This window comes from Mobula hypostoma, chromosome 26 (assembly GCF_963921235.1).
Source record: "Mobula hypostoma chromosome 26, sMobHyp1.1, whole genome shotgun sequence".
In the NCBI taxonomy this organism is placed as follows: Eukaryota; Metazoa; Chordata; class Chondrichthyes; order Myliobatiformes; family Myliobatidae; genus Mobula; species Mobula hypostoma.
Window position 1 is genome coordinate 7,410,038 of NC_086122.1, and position 8,137 is coordinate 7,418,174.

General features: G+C 42.7%; 1 long non-coding RNA gene across 1 annotated transcript; it reads left to right on the forward strand.

Annotated features, from left to right (window-relative positions):
* The first annotated feature begins 276 nt into the window (after nt 1-276).
* Nucleotides 277-6,589, forward strand: LOC134338089 (uncharacterized). Its single transcript, XR_010016139.1, has 3 exons — nt 277-2,646; nt 2,778-2,911; nt 5,337-6,589. It is a non-coding gene; the product is annotated as an uncharacterized LOC134338089 (long non-coding RNA).
* Nucleotides 6,590-8,137: the final 1,548 nt, after the last annotated feature.

The window sequence follows — 8,137 nt, forward strand, 5'->3', positions numbered from 1 at the left end:
GTTGCCACGAGCGACTGTGGAGGCCAAGTCATTGGGTGTATTTAAGGCAGAGGTTGTTGATTAGCCAGGGCATCAAAGGGTGTGGGGAGAAGGCAGGGGACTGGGGATGACTGGAGGAATTGGATCAGCCCATGATTGAATGGCGGAGCAAACTCGATGGGCTGAAAGACCTACTTCTACTCCTGTATCTTATGGTGCTATCACTGGGCTACAGAGGAGATATCGTTTCAGTGGGTGGAATTGGAATTGCATCCTGAGAGAAAGTATTTCAGAATATTGAGCACTATCTCCGCCCTGGTAACTACTCTGCACCTCCTTTCAATTGTTATGCCCAATATATCTGAGAGATTTGCATGAATTCTCCCTCTTGCCATCCCACACCCCAAGCATCCCCCAGTGCCCAATCTAAAAACATCTGATACTTTCTCCCTCTAGGCAATGTCTTTACCTTCACTGCATGTTTGAGTCTATTACCCCAAAAGTAACACACAAAGATCTCTCGTCATAACGTAAACATTTCTCTTCAGAACTTTGACAAGGTCCTCACAGGAAACTTTGACCATTGTTTGTGGCACAGTATCTTGTGTGTCCCAGGTCCAACTCGGTCCACATTTGATCCCGTACTCTCTGAACACTTCAATATTGTTTGTTCAGAAACATCACTCATTCCACACGTGGGGTAAGAGCCTGAGGCTCCTTATAGTTCTCAAACTCATGGGAGGGAAAAGAGCACCTATGCATCCTTGTGGAGGAAAGTTATTTTTCATGTCTCTTGTTGAGTCATGCCCAGTGCCGGGTAACAGAATTGCTTTACCCAAAGAACAATGGATGGTGATACTTCATATCCAGTTCCAGCACTCCCACTTTTCAAACATGGCACCCGAAAGCATATCTACATGAATCGATGCTGCTGTTCACAGAGATGGAACAAGGTCAGAATGTGCAATAACACTCCTCCATTGAAGGGAGTCCATTCACAACTAACAGTAGAGCTGTTACAACACTGTCACACCTCATGTACACTCACCTGCTCATTCTACTCTCTCTCTCAATCACCCCCTCACCATTGAAGTTCAAAGTTCAAAGTAAATTTATTATGTATACCGTGTACAACTCTGAGGTTCATTCGCTATGGAGGATTATTTGGTTTTGTTCCAGTTCTCTGATTACCCAGCTAGCTAATGAAGGCAACCTGGTAACCACAGACCAGCTCCGACAGAGATTTCTGACGGGACTGGCAGATGGAGTCAGGAGACAAGGACGACTTTGGCTTCTGCATATTCAAACTACATGAAATCAAATATCGTCCCAAATGCTTCTCTACTTTGAGCAGTAATGGGCCAAATAATCCAAAGAGTCAGTTTTGTTTCCCAAAGAAACTTTCATCTTTTCAGGATACTTCAGGAGGGCTCTACAATGGATAGTTAAACTGCCCAGCACATCACTGGTACCAGCCTACCTGTCACGAAGGACAAAATTATGCACAAAAAGGTGCTGGCAAAAGACCAGCAATATCATGAAGGATCCCACACACCCTCCTTATGAATTGTTTGTCCCACTGCCATCAAGAAAAAGGCTACACAGCATCTATAAAAGTTGCTGCTGCGTTCACCAGCAACTTTTATGTGTGTTGCTTGAATTTCCAGCATCTGCAGAATTCCTGTTGTTTACACAGCATCTATGCCTGGACCACTGGATTCAAAAACAGTTACTCCCCTAAGCCGTCGGGCTGATCAACACTTCCACCCAACCCATCGAGAACACCTAGAGTCACTGTATTGTCACGTGACCGGCAACAATGAATATAGAATTGAGTCAGTTTTTAGAAAAACAAACAAACATTTATTAAACTCTGCTCAAAAATAGCAAAATGTATTTAAACGACTAACTTAACCGGAAGTTAACTCTGGAACAGTTCTTAAAAGGGTAAATGAGGAAACTGTTCTTAAAGTGGTAAATTCGAACACAGTTCTTAGAATAGTAAATTCAAAAGTCCAAGAGATTTATACAGTCAATTAGGAGAGACTTTCCTGAAGAAGGATTTCTCCATAGACGCGACATTTCTGCTGGTTCTGTCCAAAGGATTCACAACAAAGGAAATAAACAGCTTAAAAGGAACTGATCTTTTCCTGGTGAGCGAACCCTGCACGAACTTCCTTGCTCTTTTGGCAGGAGTTATCTCAGATGCAGGTCACTATTTCTTGACCGAAGACTCAATAAGGTCGATCCTTTATGAAACTGCCAAACGACACCAACTTTTCTCAATCCTTCGGTTCTCGTACTTTTATAAAGGTGTTCACTCTCCAATATTAAACTGCAAAGGTAAAACTAAAACAAAAACCTAGCAGATATGGTCGAAACTGCCAGCACAAAGGTTTAACCTTAAAATAGAAAGTAAAACTCCGGTTTAAAAACGAACTGCATCATAAGACGAATATGCAGTATACGGAGTATCTAACACAAAACCAAACTGAAAGCTAACTGCGTAACACCAAGGGTCTCCTTTATATACCTGTTGAGAACAGGTCATCATGTGACCTCACTGGCGGGAAAATTACATCATGGACCTCCGCAAGACCATTACATCATGCTCACAAGATACTCAATTACATCATGGTTATGAGACAGTCACAAGATACCCACGAGGTATGTAACAGTATGTACATACATATATGTCTACGTATATAACAGTTACTTGTATATTGTGTTTTATGGGTTTGTTTTTATCTTTATTTTATTTTTATTGTGTTCCTCATGCTTATTGTGTTTTTTTATAGAACATCGGATCCAGAGTAACAATCATTTCGTTGTCCTTTGCATTTGTGTACTGAAAATGATGAAATAATCTTGAATCTTGAATCTCTCTGCTCCCAGATCATTGACGGAACGTCGCTTTGGGAATCCAGTACAGGTAATAACCACAAAGGAAAAGGTGTGCGACCACAATGAGTGGGTGTGAGCAGGCTGAATGCCTGAGACATTGGCCACTTCTTCATGTCTCCTTCCAGTGAACTGGGAGCATTGAAAGAACAAACTTGGTGCCCTGTCGGCAGCACTCTCCAGAACCTGCCACGATCACTGTTGCCCCGGCAGAATCCCACCCCCACCAAAGAGCCCACAACCTGCCATGCTCTGATGTAGTCTCTCGTTTTACTTCTTCTTCATCTTGTAACATTTAATGGCAGCCAGTGAACCAACATAAGGTGCATAACTGCCACCTAATGAATTGGAGTGTGGAGCAGAGAACAGGAAGTTCACCCACTAAATTCCCCCCACCAGTAAAACTCAAACAATATCAAAAAGTCTAATACTTTTCAGAAAGTCAAATACGCACTTATATACATTACGATGGCAGTAATACCCGAACATTCTGTCGGTCTCAGTTTAGCAGTTAGATGTTTCCTTTGTATAAGTACACTCCATACAGATGCCAGTATCATGCATATTAATTCTGAACAGGGAATTATTCTACCGAGTATGTCCAATTTGTAAACATGTAAGCATAACGTCTTCTCTCCTTTTATACACATTTACAATTTGAGTTTCCACCATCCTCTGAATTTTATTTAAATACCATCCTTTTTTTGCCTTCCCAACTTTGTTGCCACAGTCATTGAATAGACTTTTTAATTATGGCTTTCATCTCCCCTTGTGCAAAGGCACCACTACATTCCTTAATTTTAGGTGATTGCTTGGCAAGAATATCTGCCAACTCATTTCCTTCAATCACAATATGGGCATGAAATCATATGAAATGTATATACAGGTCTAGACCCTGCAGCCACAACAGATGTTATCCGGTCTAAAGAAAAACGCCTGGCCTACAACTTGAACTGTCTGTTTTAATGGAGGTCAAGACTGAGAATGAATCAGAGCACAGCAGTAGATAATTAGGGTATGCTTCTTTGACTTATTCAAAAGCTAAAATGATAGCAACCATTTCAGATGTGAATACTGATAATTTGATAATCTTTCCTTAATGTCTCCTGAAAATTTGGAACATAAACAGAAACACCTGTATGATGTATCACAGGAACTTTAGAATCACCTGTGTAGTTATGTAAGAATCCATAATATCTGCCTTGCATATATTGCTGGATGTCCTGTGCCATTGATAAAAATCACTCCTCTTCTTGATCTTTTCCTGAAAGCTCAAATCAACCACAGGCAAATGGAAAAACTCTGGAGAAGTGACAGAAAGGCTACATTGGGACTTTGATCCACATTAAACAATCCAAGATTTTGTGCCCATTCATTTCCCATCCACCCAAAACTGAAGACCTTACAAATACAATGCTCCCACCACTCTACTAACATTGGCAGTACTGGATGACCAACATTATGTCGTCTATGTATTGGCACCCATCAGTCTCGAAGGACAATGGGTGACGATGATCATCACAAGCCTGGGCAGAAGGTATGGAGATCCTGAATTGCCGAGCTGTCAAGATCTCCCTCTCGGCCTCACCAGGAAAGCTTATGAAGCAATACGTTTGGCACCAGCTTGGCTGCAGGAGCTGCCAGTAGCACGTCTAGCCGCCTTAGGGGCTCCACTCTGCATTTTCTGTCTGAGTTCACTCCAGTAGCCTCTGTCTCTCCCGTGGCTGCCCAGAAGGCAGAGGGGCTATTTACCCGTACGTGGGGATTTGGTTCATGAGCACCAAGGCATGTCCACACACTGGTGGGCCTGCACGCTTTGTGTGCAGAGGCCAGACCTTCTCCCCGCCCTCTGTAGTTCAGCCTGAATCCAAAGGGAATTCAGATTCTGTGTGAGGAGGTACTGCATGAGGCTTGGTGTTGGAGAGGCTATGTACTGGCAGGGAGAGACTTACACATTCAGCTCTCCTTTTCACAAAACTGCTAGCCAGCGGTGGAAGTTGAAAGTGAGAACAACAAGCACTACCCATGACACTACCACACCACAACAACCATTTTGACATCTGCAAGGCGTGTCATTATTTGCTAGCTGACTGCCTGTCCCTCTTCCACAGATGTGTCCACGCTTGGGGGGACTTGGGCAAGGTGTGGTAGGCTTTCTGAATTCTTTTTGGGAATGGAAGGCATTGCAGGGTCTGTCGTGCTTCCTGGATTGCAAGGATTGCAAATTAAAACGAGAATATTTTTTCTGATATGCCAAGTAGTTATGGTTTCAAAAAAACTACATTCACTCTGAGAAGGGAAATTAGTTTAAATTTGTGTTCTGGATAGATTAGTCACTGGTGTAATATAGGATATAACCCGCGTTACTGCAGGAGGCCAGGGAAGAGATTGCTGCACCTTTACTGCTGATCACTGCCCAGAATATATTGAACAAGCTGTGGTTTTTCTCCTTGCAGCGAAGCAGGTACAGAGGTGACAAGATAGAAGTGTGCAAGACACTGCCTCGAGTTTGCTCGCTGCTGCCCTCTGGTGTTCACCCAATAGAAGAACAAATTGGACTCTCAGCTTTCGTTTCTGAAATCATAACTTTATGTGCTACATGCTACATGCAGTGTACTGTTGGTAATGTCTTTTGCACCTTGACCCTGGGTCATTTGGCTGTATTCACGTGTGGTTAAATGATAATAAAAACTGAACATGAATTTGTTAAGAGGCAGAGATAGAGTGCCTAGTTTGCACCCTTTTCTCGGTGCAGAAATCTCTAATACAATTGGACATATTTTTGAGGTGATTGTTGGAAAGTATAGGGGGATGTCAGAAGTAGCTTTTTTACACAGAAAGTAGTGAGTGCACGGAATGATCTGCCTGGTGTGTTGGTAGAGGCAGATACATTCGGGATATTTAAGAAACTCAGGGAGATGGATGTATAAAAATGTGGGAGAGAAGGGTTACATTAATCTTGGAGTAGGTTAAAAGGCTGGCACAACATCTAGGGCAATAGGGCCTGTAGTGTGCTGTACTGTTCCGTTTGAGATGTGTGGGGAAATTTTTTGTTTCAAAGTGGTGTGTGTCTGGAATGTGCTGGCAGGAAGCAGTTACACCAGAGTCATTTAAGAGACTATTTTAGATACGGGAATGGAGGAATATGGACAATGTGCAGGCAGGAGGAATTTGGAGGAGGAAATGTTGGGCCTCCCAATGAGCACTAAGGTGGATGTTCCCAGGACCTGGTGGGGTTTACCCCAGGTTATTGAAGGAGGCAAGAAACGAGATTGCTGGGCCCTTTGCCAATATCTTGGTGTTCTCTCTAGTCAAAGGCAAGATCCAGGAGGAATGGCCAGTGGCTAATGTTGTTTCTCTATTTAAGGAGGGAAAATCCTGAGAACAATAGACTGGCGAGATTCAGATCACATGTAGGGAATTTGCTGGAGAAAATTATTGGAGAGAGGATATATGAGCTTTCGAAAACCGATGGCCTAATTAGGGAGAGGCAGCATGGCTTTGTGAGGGGTAGGGTGTGTCTTACCAACGTGATTTTTTTTTGACAAGATGATGCTGAGGGTAGGGGAATTGATGTTGTCTGCATGGATTTTAGTGTTTGACAAAGTCCCTCATGGGAGCCTCATCCAGAAGATTAAGATGCAAGGGATCTGTGGCAAATTGGCTGCTTCGGCTCAGAGCTGGCTTCACATAGGAGACAGGGTTTGGGACATTTGAGCTGGACGTCTGTAATTTGTGGAGTTCCACAGGGAACTATACTGGGACCACTGTTCTTTGTACTTACCTATAAAAAGTATTCACCCCCCCCTTGTAAGTTTTCATGTTTTACTGTTTTTCAACATTGAATCACGGTGGATTTAATTTGGCTTTTAGGACATTGATCAACAGAGAAAGACTTCTGTATCAAAGTGAAAAGAGATCTCTACAAAGTGATTCAAATTAATTTCAAATATAAAACACAAAATTAATTGCAAAAGTATTCACCCCTTTTAATGTGACACACCAAATCATCACTGGTGCAGCCAATTGGTTTTAGGAATCACATAATTAGTTAAATGGAGATCTGGTTTTGGAGACCTGCATGCGGTCCGGGTATTTCAATTTGATTGTAGAAAAATTACAACAGTATCTGGAAGGTCCAGCTGATGGTGAGTCAACATTCTGGCAAAAACACACCATGAAGACAAAAGAACACTCCAAACAAGTTGAGGCATTAAGTTCAGAAGTCAGGAGGTTTTGTTACAGCATCTGGAGTATTATGTGCAGTTCTGGCTGTCCCACTATTGGAAAGATGTGAGGCTTTGGAGAGGGTGCTGAACAGGTTTACCAACTGGCTGCCTGGTTTAAAGGGCATGTGCTGTCACACGAGGCTGGATAAATTTGGGTGGTTTCTCTGCAGCATCGGCGGCTGAGGAGAGATCCGATGGGGATTTACAAGATTATGAGAAGCATTGTTAATGTGGACAGAGAGTATCTGTTTCGCAGGGTCGAAAAGCACATGCTTTGAAGGTGGTCAGATGCTAAAGGCCTGTGTTGATCAACTGGCTAGAGTGTTCTCTGAGATCTTTAACTTCGGCAGTGTGTGGTACCCACCTGCTTCAAACTGGCTTCAGTTATCCCTGTGCCAAAGAAGAGTGTGGGAACCTGCTCTTCACTCACCTCTGGAACAAATGGACAGCAAAGATCCACTTTGTCGATGATAGTTTAGGATTCAATATAATCATCCCCACAAAACTTATCAATAAGCTCACCTTGGCCTCTGTACTTCCTTGTGCGATTGGATCCTGGATTTTCTCACTTGCAGACCCAAGGTCAGTTCAGATTGGCAACAGCGTCTGTCCCACGATCTCCATCAGCACAGCTGTACCACAAGTCTGCGTGTTTCGTCCCCTGCTTCTACTCATTTTACGCCTAAGCACAGCTCTAATGCCATATTCAGGTTTATTGATCACACCAATATCATAGGCCGAATCAAAGGTGGTGATGAATCAGCATATACTAGGGAAGTTGAAAGCCTTTTTCAGCAAGATTGGGGCAGACAAGATGGGCCAGTTATTATCAATGACACTGGTGCACCCAACTGTATGTAACGTGTCACATACCCCGTGACAGGAAAGAACCAGCAGAAACGGAAAACACTTTGGAATCCAGTATTGCTATTAACTAATGGTATTAATTAGTAACTACGCAATACAGTAATATAAATGCAGATAAATTTAACAGATTAGCAATGATTATATATAAGTAAGTATATCAG